Here is a 19,618-nt window from a genome sequence, read left to right on the forward strand (position 1 = left end):
TTGGTTTGGTTTGACAGCTCGAATACACAGAGTGTCTGCGAGATCTGTGGAGTACTCATTGGATGTGCCAGTCGAAGGTTGTGCAGGAGCTTTCAGGGCATATACAGGATAATAATAAGATATAAGGAGGAGTGATTTAAAGGCTGACAGCTGGCAAGTTTGAAAATATATTTGTGGTTGATTATGTTTAATAAGTATACATATTTTTTCCTACTTTACTAAACTTTAAATTTTACTTGTAATTTGTGTAACGCTCAGTAGCCTGGACGTTGGCTGTGCTCATGATGCAAATATTAGTTTGTACATCTGTGTGTGGCTGTACTTGTTAATATGACATGGAATAGTAATTATGTTTTTATAGTACAAAAACTGTATTTTTATCTGTATTTCAATACAGTATTTTGACAGTAGCACCAGCAGCCTTTGGGATTATTTATTCAAAACAGGATTTCAGCGTTGCTTGTTAGGACTAACCACAACATCATGATGGAAATTTTGTGTGACAAGGTCAAGTCATGCAGAATGAGCGCAGCAGGCCCAGATTTCTTGCAGCAATACACGTGAAAATGTGAAGATTCAAGATTCAAAGTGTTTATTGTCATGGGGCACAAGAGAAAAGGCATTTCTTTGTGCAATGAAATTCTTTCTTTGCTGTCCACCCACAGATGCCGATTAATAGGGCTGTGAGATATGACCAAAAACTCATAACCTGATATAAGACATCTATCGTGCCGATAAATCACAAAAATTTAATATTTTCTGTAAATTCTGTGAATCTCAGGCAGCTCGACTTGCGTGAAGTGTTTCCAGCTGCGTGTCGCATACCTGGAGTGTTTTAACCGATGCATGAAACTGTACATTTTTAGACATAAGTTGTAACGGCCGCCGTTTTCTTTGTGAGTATTTATTACACGATGTGCTGCGGGGAAAAGCCTGTTCTAACGTTTGAGTCTAAGGTCTATTTTTTAGCACCTGGCGGCTCTTTTTTGCTTCTCATCCGTAAATAATCTGCTCTTTCACGTGATTCAGTTTATTTTGAAAAGTCTCAACAGGATCTTGAGCTTTATTGTGAAATTTTTACGTGGAACATAAACAAGCGGACACGCGATGGTGTTGTTGTTGCTAACCATAACATAAAGACAGGCACTTGTCCGTCCATAGTGTGGTTATATTAAATATAAGAGAAAGAGAGAACTTATGACATTAATATAGCCACTACAGTGACCATCAAAACGATGAAAAAATCTTGCCGTAAACAGTTTATTTTGCGACACCACAAAACAAACGATAGCGTAAAATGAAACGATAGACGTTTTTATATCGTCATCCCATATATATCATTATATCAAACAGCCCTACCGATTAATATATACAAATTAATCGGCATCCATTAATCAGTCCGCCATTCTGAAAGCCAGTCTGACAACGGGGTGGGTTTATACAAAAATAAGTTATTCTGGTGCATTGTACAGTTATCTTCATGTAGCTCTCACTGAATACATGACAAAAAAATTTTGCGGCTGGCTGTTGATGGCAGACATGTCATGCAGTGCTAACTAAAGAAAGCAAACCCTCCCAAAGGAGAAAAAACAACAAACAAAGTTTACTTACTAATTGGAAAATCTGAAACAGTGAATCACAGCTCGAAGATGAGTTTGGTATGAAAATCTAATTACAATCTCTTTTAACCCAACAATCACATATGGTGTTTTAGAAAAAGAGCCCCTTTTTTTGTTTTTTGAAGACGCAGTTTATTAGTAATCATGTGGGGGAGTGCTTTTATCTGTTACTCCATGTCATAGGCATCAAATTAGTGAAGTTCCGCTATTGAAACAATGATATATCCCATGATACTGATGCTTAATGTGGGTTACAAAAATGGTTGTCAATAAAAACAAGATCTGTACTGCTTTAACATTTGATGGTGTCAACATAACATTATGGATGGCTTTAATAACTGTTCTAAGGTCCATCCATCCATTTTCTCTGCTTGGTTTAGCAGCCTAAGCAGAGAAGCCCAGATTTCCCATCCCAGCCACCTGCTTATCCAGCGTATCTGGTGGAACACCCGCCTCCCAAGCAAGCTCAGCTCTACCCCCATTCATGAACGAGATCATGAGTTACTTAAACACTTCCACTTTGGGCAGGGGGGAGTTGAACTAAAGTTATGATACAAAAAAACGGGGGGAAAAAAAGAGATAAAAAATACGCTGATTCTAGGATACTGTAACAGTTACGGATGCATGCATGCATGGATGGGTAGTTTAAGTACAGTCTATATTGGGGGTGAGCAATTAATTTGTTATGGTCATACCAGTAAGCTTAATTCAATTCAGCATTATAAATTTGTTTTTCCAATTCGTCACTGTTAGAAGTCACAGTTAGGCAATGAAAACAGGCAAAGTAAAATCAACATTTATCACAATTTAATGAAGATTTCTAAAGGTCATTGTGAACAAAATATGCATGCTTTTGCAAAATTTCCAAGATTTTTAACCTTATTCAATTACTATTTTGTTTGTAGTTTAATTACTCCATCTGCAGTCTTCCCGCTCTAATAAAATTGATTAGCTCACCGCCAGTCTGATGGTCATCCAAAAGTGCAACAAACACTCATGTCATCCAGTTCTCTTGCTCTGATGAAGTTAATTATTTTAGTTACAACATCAACAACAGGTTTGTTTTCACCACTGACTTGCACGTGATCTCTTGGTGTTTAACACAACGCAAGCATACCACCAAGCTTTATTTTAGTCACTTTATCTTGCATCTGCTTCTAAAGTCTGACAGACATGGGCATCCCTCAGTTGCAACACAGTTTATTCCATTTCATCCCAAGCATCCCAACATCCAGTTACCATAAAAAATCACTCCTTGCTGCTGTCTCTTTCAGTGAGTGCATTACTCCCCGCCCCTCTGCAATTTCAGCATTTTCTGTTATCATACGTACAAAGACACCCAGAACCAAGGAGAAAAAGTTAAAAAAAATGCCAGCTTTGCTTTTTTTTATTGAAGCTCTAGATTTCCTAAAATGTTCTTGACTGCTGTGGTTAACTGGAAGAGACATGTTCTCAGCGCTTTCTTTATTTTCAGGGCACATTAGTGTGGGAAAGTCCAGCAAATGTTCTTTAATAAGAGAGAATGGATTGCTGTGCAATTTTGTGGGAAATTACAAAGTTGGTTTTGACTGCTGACTTGCTTCCTGTTTCCTTGTTTCTTTTGTAGCTTTGCTAGCAAAGGTTTAGATATCCTGCTCTGCATCAGTCAAGTTTCTGTCTTCCTTTGCGTGTCCAGACTCATAATAACAAATTAAATTGTAATCCTTTAACATGGCAATCTCCTCTTCCCAAGCTGAGCACATGGCTTACAGCTGACTTTGGTAAACAAATTCATGTCTTGTCATCTCTCATAAAAGCAATGGTATTTCCAAAGATTTCCTGAGATTGAGTTTATCAAAGTTGTAGTTAAATCGGGGAAACTATATGATGTATACTTATTTACACATGAATTTTCCATTGACCTCATGCAGGCAACCAAAAGCCTGGATGTATCTCGAGGTCAAAAAATGCCCAGATCTGGTCTACATTTATCTCTTTATATGAAGCTGAAACTCATATGTGTTTATACTGTATTCATTTTTGAAACACCTGAAAGTAGCAGGTATACAGTGCATTAAGTGTGAGGTGTGTGCGTTTGTGAGTGAAGCTGTGCCAGTTAATGAGGGCCAGAATGAGTGAGTCGAAGTTTGCAGGTCCTGCAGAGGAGAGCAAATGATGAATACACTTCAATCATTTTGAGGGGGGCCTTCATCATTTGTTGGAGCTGTCAAACAGTTATCAGGGCTCACTGTAGGCAGCTGGAGAGAAGGACTGGTCCATAATTGAAAATTGAGTTTAGAAATGTCACATGTAGCCATCCATCTAAATTTCAAACTGGGAGATCCCTGTGGGCGCTCAGCATGTAAAGACCTGACAGTACCTATCAATCCAAAGTTCAACATTTTTGTCAATAGAGAATCACCAGTAGGAGATTTGTTCATTTTTAACAAGGGGAATGTTGGCCAGTTTCAGTATGAGAATATGCCTCAGGCTGATCTCAGTACTTCACTAAAATCTCATTCTTTGAAAGAATAATTTTTGCTTCTCTATTTTTTACTTACTGTGTAATTGATTAAAAAATTAGACATGTGTCTGGCATTTTATACAATAATAATAATAATGATAATAATAATAATAATGGATACTTTATTGATCCCCATGGGGAAATTACTTGTTTTTCTCTGCATTTGACCCATTCACTCAGTGAAGCAGTGGGCAGCCCACTAAGCAGGCGCCCGGGGAGCAGTGTGTAGGGACGGTACCTTGCTCAGGGGTACCTCAGGGTAGCCGTTAAGTGGATTCGAACCGCCGACCTTCCGATCATGGGGCGACCACTTTACCTACTGAGCTATCCCTGCCCCTTATTTAAACCTGCTATCTTTCAAACCCTTCAGTTACTCTTTGATTGCTACGTTTAAAACCAAAAAACAAAGACTTTAACCTTTAAATCACCAGCTGAGTAACCTTTACATTCTTTGCCACAGAACAAAGCTGCCAATTTCCCCAATTTGAGACCCCGACTGAGCTTCATCTGAAACAAAAAGAAATAAAACAACGATGTAGCTAGATCTAAGCTGTCTTTCCCAAAATCCGCAGTGAATGTACTCTCTAGTATGTGTTCACCTTTACGTCCAAGGTCTAACTCCTCCACAGTGGTTTCTAAGCGAGAGAAATGGAACACTAATCTATTCTGGTGTAATCATGCTTTGACCTGGTTAATGGAGGCAGCATACCCCAGGGCAAGATGTAATCAGGAAGACAGTTAATAAAATGAACAAGACCGCTTTACTGATCTTACTAATGTCCCTGACCTTCCCCCAGGGACCACACTTACACGTATGCACGCTCACACTTACATATACGTGCCTTAATGTTAGGTATGCATCCAATGCATCCTTAGGTATTTACGTGGCAGTCAGTTGATTAATGTAAACACAAAGACGAACAGGGACACAGCTTGCTGCAAACATAAATTCACTAACAGTTCACACTCTGAGTTCAGGGGTTTAGGCATCATCTATTTCTGTGTATGTGATTCATTTAGAGCTGGAGGAGAATTCTCTTTACCTGTTGTACATATCAAGTCTACAGAATAGAGTCACGACTCCATAAAAACCTGTCAATCACAGTCTACGACTAAGAAAGCAAGGAAACATGTCACTTAGGACGGGGCTATATTTACATGAATAGCATTGTAACCATGCGACTATCAACACTGATCTATAGACAGAAGTGAAGCACTGACAGAAATAAGAGTGCTATGTTAAGAATAAAAAACAAATAAACAATGAAACAAAATATGTCAAAAATGTGCCTGTTTATGACCCTTTATTGAAATTTACACTGATGTAGGACTGTGATGATTTCAGTATAGGGACTTCTAAGTGTCTGTCAGCTCAGCTATAACCACCCATACATGTTCCCAATTATCTGCTCTGACTTGCTGTTTGACAGTCTTTATTTCTGGCGTCTTCTTTTCTTGTTATCACACTCTCACTTTGATTCGTTGCTATTACACAAGTGTGAAAGTGTTTGCTCTTTATTTTGTTGCAATGGTTCTGTTCTTTGAAGCTACATTCATAAATTTCTTATTCTCCTGAAGACAGGATTCCAGTGTTGACCACATGCCGAACCTTACTCAAACTTTATTTAAATTGTTTGTTGACAAAAATGGCTTTTATTTTTTAATTTTTTTAATTTAACCTTTATTTAACCAGGAATGTCCCGTTGAGATCAAAGGCCTCTTTTTCAAGGGAGTCCTGGCCAAGAGGCAGCACATTTCAAGACAAATACATACGAACAAACAAAGTTAAAATTACACAAAACAATTACACATTATTGAGGCAGCCTGTAGGCCTTTGAGTTTAGTTTATTAGGTTTATTGGAAATATTTCATCTGTTAAAGTCACGCTTTACTTCAAGAACGCCAATAATATTTAAAAGTACACTCACCAGCCACTCAACGGCTGTATCATTGTTAACACATATATCGAATCAGCCAATCACATTGGAGCAACAAAACACATTTTCTAAAACAATGCAAAACATAGGCATGCAGACATCGCCGAGAAAACCCGTGTAGATCAAATCAAGCATCAAAATTGAGAAAAATGGGATTTAAATGACTCTGAATGTGGCACAGTTGCTGGTGATACTGGTTGGTCTGAGTATGTCCAAAACTGCTGATCTACTGGGATATTTTCTTTGCAACAATTTCTAGTGGTTTAAAGAAAATGGTCAGAACGAGAGAACATCTCCAGTGAGTTCCCTGGGCAAAATAATCCTTTGCTATCAGCTTGAGGCCAAAATGCTTCGAGCTGATAGGAAACCAATAATAACTCAAATGACCTCTGGTTACAAACAAGTTGTGCAGAAGAGCATCTCTGAATGTACAACAGCAGCAAATGGCCACACTATTGCTGTTAACTTAGAACAACAAACCTTGGCTCACCAAAATTGAACAATAAAAGACTGCAAAAACATTGCCTGGTCTAATGAGTCTCAGTTGCTCAGCAGCATTTATCTCCAGTTCATTGGTAGGATCAGAATTTGGACTAAACAACATGAAAGGACAGATCAAACCTGTCTTGAATCAGCATTTCAGGTGCTGCTGCTGGTGGTGTAATGGCGTTGATGGATATCTTTTGGCACCTTTTGGGCCTTCTCTGTAACCACTTAGCATTGTTTAAATACCACAACCTACCTGAGTACTGTTGCAGACCGTGTTTGTCCCTTTATCATGAAAATGTACCCATCTTTTAATGCCTGCTTCTAGCAGAATAATGTGACATGTCACAAAGCTCAAATCATCTCAAACTGGTTTCATGAACATAACAGTGAGATCATTGTATCCATGCATCCTCCACAGTCACTAGGTCTCAGGACAATAGCACCTTTGTTATGTGGTGTAACTGGGAATTCTCATCATGTATTTGCAGTTGACAAATCTGCAGAAAATCTGATGTCAAAGTGAACTAAAATCTCTAAGTACTGTTTCCAACACCTTATTGAATCTATGCCAGGAACTATTAAGGCTATTAAGGTTTTGAAAGCAAAAAGGGCCTAACCCAGTACTAGCAGTGTAACAATAATAAAGTGTCCAGTGAGTGAATATTTTGTACTGTTGATAGGTACTTTGAAAAACATAGCTGACATGCAGTTCCATCTTTAAACTCATATGCTGAACCTCACTGTAATGATAAACCATAGTCACTCTTTAATCATGGCTTTATAGTGTTAGCAGGTTAGGGGCAGCCTCAGCACTCTCCTTGTGTGGGATGTACTTGAGCCATTTGGTGGATTACAGCAATGCATCAACACGCTTGCAGCAAAAATGAAAATGTAATTCTCTGAGTGCTTGAGGGAAATACAAGATGAGTGGAATGATCTCTCGTTGGAACATGATCACTGGCTGCTGAAAGTACGTTCGGTCCTGTCCTGAAGCTCCGACATTCCCAAATGAAAAACCTATAGCCATAATTCCTACAGGTCATTCCAGGGATATCATTTCCACATATTACAGCTGATGAGTGATAGGTTCTATTCACTGTGCAAGTGGTCTCCTTGGAGTGTGGAAGCATTGTTGTGAAAGTAATATAACATCTTTTAATCAATGAATACATGCATGAATGCATGTACAGGCACAGCAAAATGAATGCAGTCATGATATTGACATCAGGGCACAAAGCTGACAGTGATCGAGTTAAACCCTATTGGCAGTGCAAATGGTTATTGACATGAAACTATTGAGTGTCAGTGTGTGCAAAAGCTGGCAGTAATGGAGAATAAAAATGGAGTTAATTAACTAAAAAATAATTAGCCGAACGGGCTGTCCATGAATCATCAATAAACAACAGGTAACCGATATCAGAACAGTTTACTACTGGAAGCCATCGCTCTCTGGGGACATAAACGTATGCTTTTCTAAGTTTGCAGCCTAATGTACTGCATTTCTAACTGTGCTTTGCTCCAATGTTAAACATTACTATGGGTGGAATTCAGTTACATATTATTATGTATATTCCAAAAGCTATTATAAAGGTGGAGTCCAGGATTCTATATCCACAAGCATTAGTTTACTTTTATTTCAAGGCTTCTATTTTAGTCCAAGGATTGAAAGCATGATTTGGTTTACCGATCTTAACCTCTAGATAAATAAGAGTACGCTCAACGTGTAATTAGGTTTGAAATTTTAATTTGATTTAAATTTAGTTGCCACCTGCAAGAAAATACAGGTGGCACTAAAACCACAGTTTTAAAAAATGCCTTCAAACTCACAGGGACAGGCATTTTGTCCCCATAGGGGCTGTTGGTCCCCACAAGTAAAGTAACACAAAGATATGTAAACATGGTACACATATACATATGAATGCACTACTTGCCCTCTGGTTTCTTATTTCTTTTGCATAGTTGTCACAGTTATATGTTTCAGATCATTAAACAAGAGTCAAAGATAACCAGAATAAAAAAAAATGTAGTTTTTCAATGATGATTTCTTTTATCATTGGGAAAAAAGTTACCCAAACACAAATTAAATGTGATTAACCACACTTTTTAGAAAGCTGCCACACCTGTTGAATTAAAACTGAACCGAGTGACAAAGTGATGGAGGCTAAAAGGTTTGAAAAAGCAACACATTGTGACAGGATCTAAAGAAAAAGCTGAGAACCAAAGTCACTGACATCTATCAGTCTGGGAAGGGTTACAAAGCTATTTCTAAGGCTTTGTGAGTCTATGAACCATGGTGAGAGCCATTATCCACAAATGGAGAAAACATGGAACAGTGGTGAAGCTTCCCAGGAGTTGCCAGCCTATTAAAATTACTCAAAGAGCACAGCAATGATTCATCCAGAACCCAGAACAACATCTAAAGAACTGCAGGCCTTACTTGTCTCAGTTAAGGTAAAAACAGTAAAAGAAAAAAACAACAACAAAAAAACCCAGACTGGGCAAAAATGGCATTGAAGGGGAATACCACTACTGAAAAAACAAACATAAAACAATGGTTCGCCCAAAGGACAATGCCTGGCCATCAATTTGAACCCTGAAGCACACACATATTTGAATCATGAAGCAGGACAGTGATCTGAAAGACATCAGCAAATCCTCTGAATGGTTCACAAAAACAAAATGAAGGTTTTAGTTGCTTGATGGAGATGCTGTGGAATGACCTTAAACAGGCCATTTGTGATCAAAAATCCTCCAAAGTGGCTTAAATAGCACAAGTCTGCAAAAGAGAGTGTGCCAAAATTCCTCCACAGTGATGTGAATGAATCATTGCCAGTTATTGCAAATGTTTGATTCCAGTTCTTTCTGCCAAAGGTGGCACAACCAGCTATTACTGTAGGTTTAGTGGGTAATTACTTTGTCATATATTGCCAGATTCATTTGAAAAACTGTTTCCCTTGATAAATGAAATCATTTAATAACTGCATTCTGTACTTACTCAGGTATCTTAGTAGAACATTACAATTTGTTTGGTGATCATCTAAGCATGACAAACATACTAAAAACTAAGAAATCAGCAAGGGGGCAAAGACTTTTTTCACAGCATAATATACACCTTGCTGATAAAACAGAGAAATCTTAATTTACACGCACTGAGAGTGTTTTGCAAGAGAGTGAATAGTTGCAATCAAAGGTGATGGACTGTCATGACCTTCACGAATGTTGGCAGCAAACCGTGAACAGGAATAATGTAAAGGAGTGGGAAAGAGTGAAAGAGGGATAGAGAGCAAGCAGAGTGTGAGAACATATAAGAAAAGAGAAACATTAAAATAAATTATATGGCAGATTTGTTACTAATAAGGCTCAGCACAACACGCAAGTGGTACATCTTATGTTTAGACTCTGTGGAAAATTCTTTTTGTAATCTCCACACTAATGAGGCCTTGTAATTTCAGCTGAGAGTATACTAGAAAGATTCACAGGAACACAGGAACAAAAAACCCCCAAAACAAACAAGCTCTTAAATCTTTCATGCGAATCCTTATTATCCAAATGCATTGCTCGCTTTCTCCCTCTTGACCTCTATATCTTCCTTTTTCTTCTTGTTTCACTGGCCTGTTTCTTTACAGGGAGTAAAGCTGATGTTTCACAACAGGGAACACCTATGAACATTAGCTTTCAGTCTTTCTGCCTCAGACTTTCTCTATTTTCAGCATTTCTCTCCCTTTGCTTCTCAGTCTGATTAAAATTCTTAGTCTTTGTTTTTTTTCTATCCACAACTTCACTCCTTATTTTCTGCTTTCTTTCTCCCTCCTTCATTCTATTCTCGATCTTCCTCCGCAGTCCAGCTGACAGTATGAAACATGACCTCTCACTTTGCCTTGGTTTCTATTAAGGAACACACACATACAAATGCACACACTCCCACGCACCTTCACATACCACCCAAATCCCAAATGCTATTTCAAACTGCTTTGGAGCTGGGGGGAGACAGGGGCTTATTGAGATGAAGCATGAGGCCTTGGGGGTGACAACGTGGGCATGATTGTCTGCTCGGCTGGCATTCTCTTCCTTGAAACTCCACAGAAGCTAAACCCCACCAGAAACCAGAGCTAACCATAAGAGATAAAAAGTGAGAGTGCTATTTCAATTCTCGGCGTCATGCCATTCATCACAGGCCTCTAATGACAAACTGTGCAGTTAAGCTATCGTTTCCAAGAAGAAATAGGAATTCTTCAGTCAAATCTATCCATAAAAAAAGCAAGGTCCTGGTCAACACAACTCATATCATGCCTGCATAATGGCTCACAATACATCTGACGCCATCAAGAGCATTCTGTCCTCTCCTGCTCAGAATAAATTCTGACTGCCCTCAAATTAATGATCAGTGAAATCTGTGGAAACCATTCAGCATCGCCAAATCAAAGGGAAGGTTATGAATATAAAATGATGAAAGCCATTCAAAGAGCTGCCTTTGATGAGGAGTTAAAAGCTTCGACTGACAGCGGTAAATGTTTCTCCGGCCTTTTTTGTAAACCACAGTCTAATGTTTCCTGAAGTAGCACTGGAGGGCACTGATTGCACTGTGGGTGACCAATCTGAGCGGCACGCGTTAATGTGTTTTTTTATGTACAAATGGGTGGGAGAATAACAAATTCCAGATAAGTTTCACTTAACAATCAATTGTAGAATCATAAGAGGTAACAGAAAGAAAGTAGAAACAAGATCCATCTGTCTGCATAATTTTTCAACTATTATTATGACTGGTAAAATGGATATTATGCTTGACCGACGTACCAAAGTGCCCCATTAGGCCAATTAGTGCTTTTTTTCCTACACAAGACAGTTCTAATTAATGTGCAAGCAACTTTTTAAAAAATGGTCCTTTGATGTGACCAACTGAGAATTGCTAAGGTAGAAAATTATCCCCTTAACTCCAGACTACCCATGGCACCTTTAATAGCGTCCTCTAAGGTTTAAAAATTCAAACTTTTGTGAAAGTTACTCAGCTGTACCCACTGATGCGTAGGTCAAATATGAAACATTTACATAAAGAAACAAGATTTAAGAACATCTCCAAATTTTCTGTTATTCTGAACCAGAGAAAGCATTTAAAGGGAGCACGACATAGACCAAAGCTTGGGTTTTGAACAACACCCACAAACGGAGAGAAAAGCAGATACGGCAGATACAGAAAGGCTGAGCAACAAAGTGAATTCCACCGTTGGCGTTCACAATAGTCATGCTACGTTATGTGATCCTGTTAGCTTGCCTGAGTTATTGTATTGGAAACATTGTGGGGCGGTAAGCACCGAAGAGGCAGTAGGCTTTCAGAGGCACAGGGATAGAAGGCTAAATGACAGATGATACACAAATTTAAACACCACAGGATGGCCCAAGGCAAGCTGGGAGCCACAGACAAGTACCCTTTTACGGTAACACAGACACTGCTACTGCATACTCAAACAGATAAACTCTGGGGGACTCTTATATTAGGCATGCACACAAGCTGCTGTACAATCACACACACTCAACGTACTTGCTGTGTTTCATTTCAGGGGCTGCTTCCTTTGCAAATCTGCATTCCAAGAACAAATCAGAAAAAGGCTGACAGGGCCATGCTATTTTAAAAGCTTGTTCACATGTAGCCTTTGTCGTCCCCCAAATCTGGAGAAAAACAAACCACCATATCGCTTTTGTGCTACGTCTTCTTCCTTGGTTTCTGACTCAGCAAGTGAATGAAGACTGCTCTGATTAGTTCTGTCCACACAGGGAACTTGCAATTAAGCTAAAGCAAGTCTTCATTTAGCAATGAGGTGCACTTGCGTCCTACAGTCTATGGTCCTCTCAAGGACATCATATGTCGTGTCCTTTTAAGGTGTTGACACAGAAGATGAGATTCTGCTAACATCCCATCTATATTTGCATGCACAGAGGTGCCTCAATATCATGCTGTGAATCTAATCTCAGTTTACAGCCCACCATGGTATAAGTCTTCTAGTGCACACTGAAAATGGATTATAATTCTATAAATGCCTTGGAAGGAGTAGTCTGTTGGAGTTTTGCAGAAAGATCAGTAGCCTCCCTTGGTACCTCCTGCTAAGGTGCACTGCAGGAGTTATCAATGGAGAAATCTAATAACACATACTTCTGCAACCTTTCATGTTCCTTGTCTTCCCCTGTTTCGCACTTCCAGTCTATCTTCACCTTCCCTTTCTTGTTTGACTCGTCCAACCGCTTTTGTCTTTGGGCGACTCTTTACAAACGCAAACAATCCCGCACAGACACAGCTAGAGCACCTTTTGAAATGAATGAAAGCTTAGTGACAACATCAAGTCCCGTTATGGTGCCTGTTGTAATTGTGCAATGTTGCCGACAACAAGGACAATAAAAAAAGCCATGGCTTCACATCGAAGCAGAACGGATGGAGAGCGACACGGCGTCTTGGAGTCTCCGGCTGTAATATTTCTCACAGTGTTGTGATGGTGTGCTATTTTCCACCCCACAAGTCACAAAAACTGCCATGTACAAAGCAATACACTCTCTTAGTGAGAAGTTGAAGGTCCCTACTCGAATTACAATAAAAGTAAAAGTAAACGCATATAAAGAAAATAACCTCACAGTCATTTCCCTCAGTTTCTTCAGTTCCTGCAGTTGTGAATGGCTGACTTTGTGCCAGGAATGGGTGCTCCAATTGTAAGGCAATGACAGAGACAATGAGGCAGTGAGACGCAAATGGAGATGGGAAGAACAAATATATGTCTAAAGGGAAACATAAACAGGAGAAATCAATGGACACAGTAAGAAGAGGCTTTTATTGAAAGAAAAACTTTATTATTGTCATTTAGTGTTTTCTTTTTTTTTTTTTTACCATTAAAGGACTGAAAAATGGATAGACATATTTGGTTAGCATTGTACTTATGAGTGCCATGTGACTAAATATACAGTAAACACTAATCAAAATATGCAGTGCCTACAATCCCTGAATACCTCGACCGTACTGTTTAGTCGCCAAAATTTTGCTTTTCAAGTCAAACAAGCCCTATTGTCAAGCATGTTCCAATGAGTGCTTACAAAAGTTATGGTTTTCCTGATAATTTTAGGGGCTGCAGAAAATTTAGAGTTCAAGGACTGTAGAGCACCTGGGTGTGCTGTGCATAAAAAGCTGAGGTCATTAGAGGGAGCATTTTAATTTATGACCAGACTTTGAAAGACTTTGTTTGTATTAAACCCCGTGAATTGCTTGGTATTTCATTCTCTGCTCTTTCTCTTCTCTCTGCTTGTTGAACACATTTAATGTTATGAATTCAGCATCCACTTTGTGGTCTGACGTGGGCTCCTCTGGGTATCCTCTGAGGAAGTCATTTGGACATCAGGTGGTAAAGCACTCTTGTTGGAGTCCCAATTTATGAACTGCGCTGCTCGACTTGCTTGACACAGGCCTGTATATCTAAAGGAGTGCTCACAAATGACATCAAACTCTTTTCTTCTGTAATTAGATGGGATTAGTCTGGGTTGAGAGAAGCAGCCCCAAACTGACGGAGCCTCAAACTCAATTTGCATAATTCAAAACCTCAGGGGCTTGTAAAAAGTAAGTTTGAAGGAAGAATAATGAAAGGGCCAACCTTTTTTTAGTTAGGTTGAGTCTAGAAAATCAACAGACAGATGAACGCTTGATGCCATAGAGAGTCGGAGATGTTTAGTCATGGTAGAAACAGCAGCTTGGTAGTCAGGACAACTATGTCCTGCTCCCAGTGACGCAGGTATCCTTGTTAGTTCTGTTACTCTTCACATGATTTCTCAAGTGCGTACACACTGTTGGCTCATTATTTTTTCTGATTTAGGTGCTGACTGAAAAGTCCAGATGTGTACATGGACAAATTCTTTTTTTCCTCCTTCTTCTCTTTTGTTAGGTTTCCTCTTCTTTTGGTTGCTCCCTTCAGCGGATCATCTGCCTCACCCTATCCCTAGCATCCTCCTCTATCACACCAACCTTCTGAATGTCCACCTTCACCATTTCCATGAATCTTGCCTGAGGTCTTCCTCCTTCTGCCTGGCAGCTCCATCTTGAACATCCTTTGTCAAATCTATCCACTATCTCTCCTCAACACATGTCCAAACCATTTCAGCCTCTCTTTGTCTCCAAAATTCTTCTCGTTGTCCTTGTTTTGAATCCTGTCGTCCCCGGTCACTCCCAGTGGAAATCTTAACATCTTCAGCTCTGCCACCTCCAGCTTGGCCTCCTGTCTATTGTCAGTCTTGCTGTCTTGACACCATACATCATAGCAGATACTACTTCAGTCTCGTAAACCATCCCTTTCACTCCTGCTTATATCTTTATGCCACAAATTACCCCTGACACTTGTTTCCTCCCACTCCACATGCTCGACTGTCTGTTGTTTTGGATGGTTGACCCCAGGTATTTAAACTTGCACATCTTTACTACCTCTACACTGTAAAAACTGTGACTAGAGGTTACTTAAAAAAGTTATGGCAACAAAGTGACACTTGAAATAATTAAGTAGATTTTAATTTCAAAAGATTTATGTAAAATGTAGAGAAAATGTTAATTAAATTCAAATAGAAAACAAAAGTAGATATTAATAGAATTAAACTGTAAATATGTGTTGGATTTAGGGTCAAAATCTCAAACTGAAGGTTGAAATTGCCCAACTTTACCAAAAAAAATAATTGATATGAAATAAGTCTCTGAGAAAAATTACTTTGAATTTACTAACTATCTGGCAAATGTTTAGTAAAAACTTCCTAAAATATCCATTACAAAGAAATGAAATCTTCTTGTTTTTTCAGTAAAACTCAAATTGGATTCAATAATTTTCCAAATAAACCTTAAAAATAATGACTGAATAATAAGAGAAAATGAAATGAATTTAACTTATTTTCTGAGTAAAATGAATCAATTTCACAAAGAAAACATCAACACAGTAATTTGTTTTATTGTGGAAAATAAAACACAGTAATTTATAATATAACATTTTTCTGCTCGTATACACTGAATTCTCATCAACAATCTCCTGATCTCCTAAATACATTCCTCTGCTGTAAATTTGTTTTAGTGTCATAAACAGTTTATCACGCAGCTTTGTGTACAGAGCAACAGCAACATAAACTGCATGAATGTAAACCAGTTTTGTAAAAAAGAAATTAATCTTTAGATTAGACTGTAATATCAACATGAACCTGAAATTTGAATATCCTTTACCGTTTCCTTTATCTCTGTTACTTATTTATGATTGACTAACAAAAACTTTAGTTAGTCAATCTTTTGTTAAATTGAATCACTCAATATAACTGTAGAACAAAGGTTTTTTAACTCATGTACATGGAATATCAATAATGTAAATCAACCTTTTATCCCAATTTGGATGTTTAACCTGAGAAAATCTAAGACACATGTAAGAGGAAGTAACATTTCTACAGCTACAGGACTGCACTTCTGTTAAATTTTAAAGTTGTTTTAAACTAATGTTTTATAGTAACATACACTATAAACAAAGAAAAGCTTCACTAGTGATTCCTCCAATTTGTTGCCTTTCAAACAGAATATTCCTAAGAAACTTGTAGGTAATAAAAAACAAACATTAAAATGAAGAGCACAAATACAGCCTGACACATTGCAGGTCATTTGGGTAAGACATGAATAAGTTGAAATTATTTTGAAAACTGAAAAGATAGCTGCATCTAACAAAGACAAACCAAAGGTTTTCAGTGAGCTTATTTCCCTTTCATTCTTTCAGAGTCCTCACTTAAGCCAATAACTTGTTCTTGAGGCTGTTCACTTTTGGTGAGAGCTTAGCACAATCCAGTTCAAGGAAAGTTTTCTGGAATACTTCCAAGGTGTATTTTAGCTCTTTGGGATAGGCAAGATTGACTGCATATGTCAATTCAACCAGCATTGCGCATGCTCTTGGAAAATTGCCCAGAGCAGGCATAACTCTCACACCCTCCAGCACAATGCCAATGTCATCCTCCTCAGATCCAACAGCCTTGATTTTGTAGATTTTCATCCTCTGTTCAGAAAGATCTTGTGACACACCATCCTCATCAGCATCCTGAAACAACAAACACATGAGTTTTCTGACTGTAGTTGCACACATGAAATATTTCCTGGACACATCCTGTAGCTGAATGACAAATAAAACATGATAATGCCTCAAATTATTTGAAACTTGACAAACACATATGAATAACAAAAACAGAATAATGTTTCTACTTCAACACTTACACTGTACTCTTTGATCAGTTGATCAATGGACTCCCCAAGGTACACCATCAAGCACCGAATAACCAGATTTCTGGTTATGTCATTGCTAGGATTGCTTGGTGACTGAAAATGAGCAAGAATTCCAAAAATTACCATCAGATAAGTGACCATTTATTAAGACAAAACTGTGAGAATTGGCAGTATTAAAAAAAACTGTTAAATATCAAATTATCATCACATGGAACATTATGTGCGATAATTAGCTGATGTTAATGCACATGCCTGGGTGCTGACAGTCAACACAAAGGTATTGTCAACATGCTTGTAAGCTTCAATCTTTAAATGTGTCGTTTTAGTAAATTACATTAATTTATTCTTTTAGTTTTTTATCTAATTTAGTTTACGTTCGTCAGAAAGGGTTTTTCCTTCTTGGGACAAAACAAAAACCCAGCAATACCTGTACTTGTGTTTTTTTGTTTGTTTTTTGTTTGTTTGTTTTTACTAAGAATAGACATGTATTTAAAATACAATTAAAACATGAAACCCATAATTGTGTTGTTAATTATATCAGTGACGTCCTGGCGTCCTCTTGCACTGACAAAAACATGCAAACAAATTAGTGGAGCTGTGCACCATGCAAATGAAATTTGACAAAAAAATTCTTTAAATAAAATTCCAAGCTGAAATGTCTGTGGAAAATACCTTGGCTATGATAGCCTGCAACTTCAATCCCATGGCTCCCCCCTTGGAATGGAAAAGGGCCAACAGTTTGGGAGTGTACTCATCCAGCATGGACATGAATTTGGGTTCAAGGTGTACCAGGGTGATCCTGTAGAACTCATCCTGCAGCTGAACGACAAAAAAAAACATGATGCGGCCTCAAATTATTTGAAGTTTGAAAGATTACATTAAAAAAACCCAAAAGCCTACCCAAAATGAATTTGGAACTCACATGAGATGCCTCAAACAAAGCTGGCCATCTGGCTTTGATGTCTTCAATGCTGGGGGACAGGTTGACAATTTCATGTCGTCTATGTGCAAATGTTTTAGCCATTTTTTCTTTTATCACTTTGTTGTTGTCTCTTTTCTTGACTTCAGTAAGCAACTGAATTCTCTCTTCTTCTTGACTGTCCTCATCTTCACCTGCTGGATATGGCGGAAGGTAATTTACCTCTGCTTTCCGAGGCTTTTTCACTTTATTTGCAGACTTCTGGTCACCTGGACTCTTGTGTTTCATGGCATTGCATGTCAACTCAGGAACACCAAACCCTCTAAGTTTTGTACGATAATTGGCCATCTTGTATTTGATGCTTTGTTGCCAACCATAATAACCTGAGAAAGAGCCAGGTTCCTTGAGACAAGGGTATTTTGTCACAAGTGCCTCAGCAACATAACTAACCTGTGCACTTGAAGGATAGGCCGTAAATGTAAATATAGTTTCAGCCAACTTCTCAAGAATATCAGTCTTTACTTTGGAGGTGGGCAGAAGATTTCCATTCTTTTTATACTCCTCAGTGGCTCTTTCCAGGTACATCTCAGTTTCATATGCAAACTGTGGAATGGGAAACTGTTTCGGCCAGGGCTCACAACGTTCTGTGGTCTTCTGCCTTTTGAGAATAATGGTGTCCTGAGAAGAAGTAGTTGCAGCAGAGTCTGCATTGGATACAACTGACTCAGCATATGAGGAGTCATAGTCAGACAGTTGGCCAGAGGGGCCGCCAAAACTGTCATCAACCGGAGTCAAGCTTAGCATGACTGGGGTGATGCCAACAACCTTCACAGTGTCTTTGTCTTTTATCTGGTCAGCTCTGTGAAGAGTGAAGTAGTCCTGGAATTCTGGGTCAAAATACTGAAGACTGAAGTCATTTGAAATCCCAAAAGTATCCTTCACAACACTCTGCAGCTCCTCCAATGTTGGTGGGATCCCTGATGGAAGAACCAACTTCTCGATTTGGTCATCAATAATTACACGAAGCTTTGCCTCCATCTTGTTCAACCTAGAATAAAATGTAAATGGGCAGAGTTAAATTTCCCTTCAATTAAATAAAATTAGTTATTACTTTTCATTTATACAATAGTTGAGATATAAAACTATAAAACAAAAAGCACACTTCAACACACCAAATGTTGCAAATAACAAATACTTGGGAGATGTACATGTTATCAAGTTTTTGTTGTTGTCGTTTTGTTTTTTGTTGTTTGTTTGTTTGTTGAAAAAGATTTGCATATCTTACACTGCCATCCCATTTGCCAGGTCCTAAAGTGATGGAAAAATATATATCTAAGAATCTAAATAGTTTTTCATGACAAATGTAAGAGCATGGGTATCTATACACATTTGATGTTGAGATTATAGAGAAGAAGAAAAAAATCCTACAAATAATAAGCAATTATTTTCTACTTATTGTTTTTACAAAAACAAATAAGTTAGATTAAGTGGGGTCAACTTGGTAATTTTATGCCGCTTCAATTTCAAAACCATTAGTTTAATTTAATATAACATGTTATCACAACTTACTTTATAATGCACAGTCTACATGCTGATCAGGTGAATTTAAGTTGAGGGATCTTCCATTACCTGAAAGGAAAGCAACATTATCATTAATAGCAGTCTCCAAAATAAAAAATTTACACAAACACACGCAGTCATTCCAATAGATTAACACATTTCAAAACATATAAGGACGTTTACTGTTATTTTCTAATAATGATTCTACAAATTTTCTGGTGAGATATTTACTCTTAACAGTAAATATAAACTCACTGACACTGACTTAACGCCTCTAAACGAACACAAACCTTTAGAGCACTTTTGCAAATATGCGATGTCTTGATAAACCGAGCAGGT

The 19,618-nt window shown here is 38.2% G+C and overlaps 1 protein-coding gene across 2 annotated transcripts in view; it reads right to left on the bottom strand.

Annotated features, from left to right (window-relative positions):
* Nucleotides 1–19,618, bottom strand: part of cntnap2a (contactin associated protein 2a) — a 398,709-nt gene that overhangs the window by 90,552 nt on the left and 288,539 nt on the right. The gene's annotated exons all lie outside the window — the stretch shown is intronic.

This window comes from Diplotaxodon limnothrissa, linkage group LG9 (genome assembly GCF_057381915.1).
Source record: "Diplotaxodon limnothrissa isolate DT_005_m linkage group LG9, D_limnothrissa_male_GT1.1, whole genome shotgun sequence".
In the NCBI taxonomy this organism is placed as follows: domain Eukaryota; kingdom Metazoa; phylum Chordata; class Actinopteri; order Cichliformes; family Cichlidae; genus Diplotaxodon; species Diplotaxodon limnothrissa.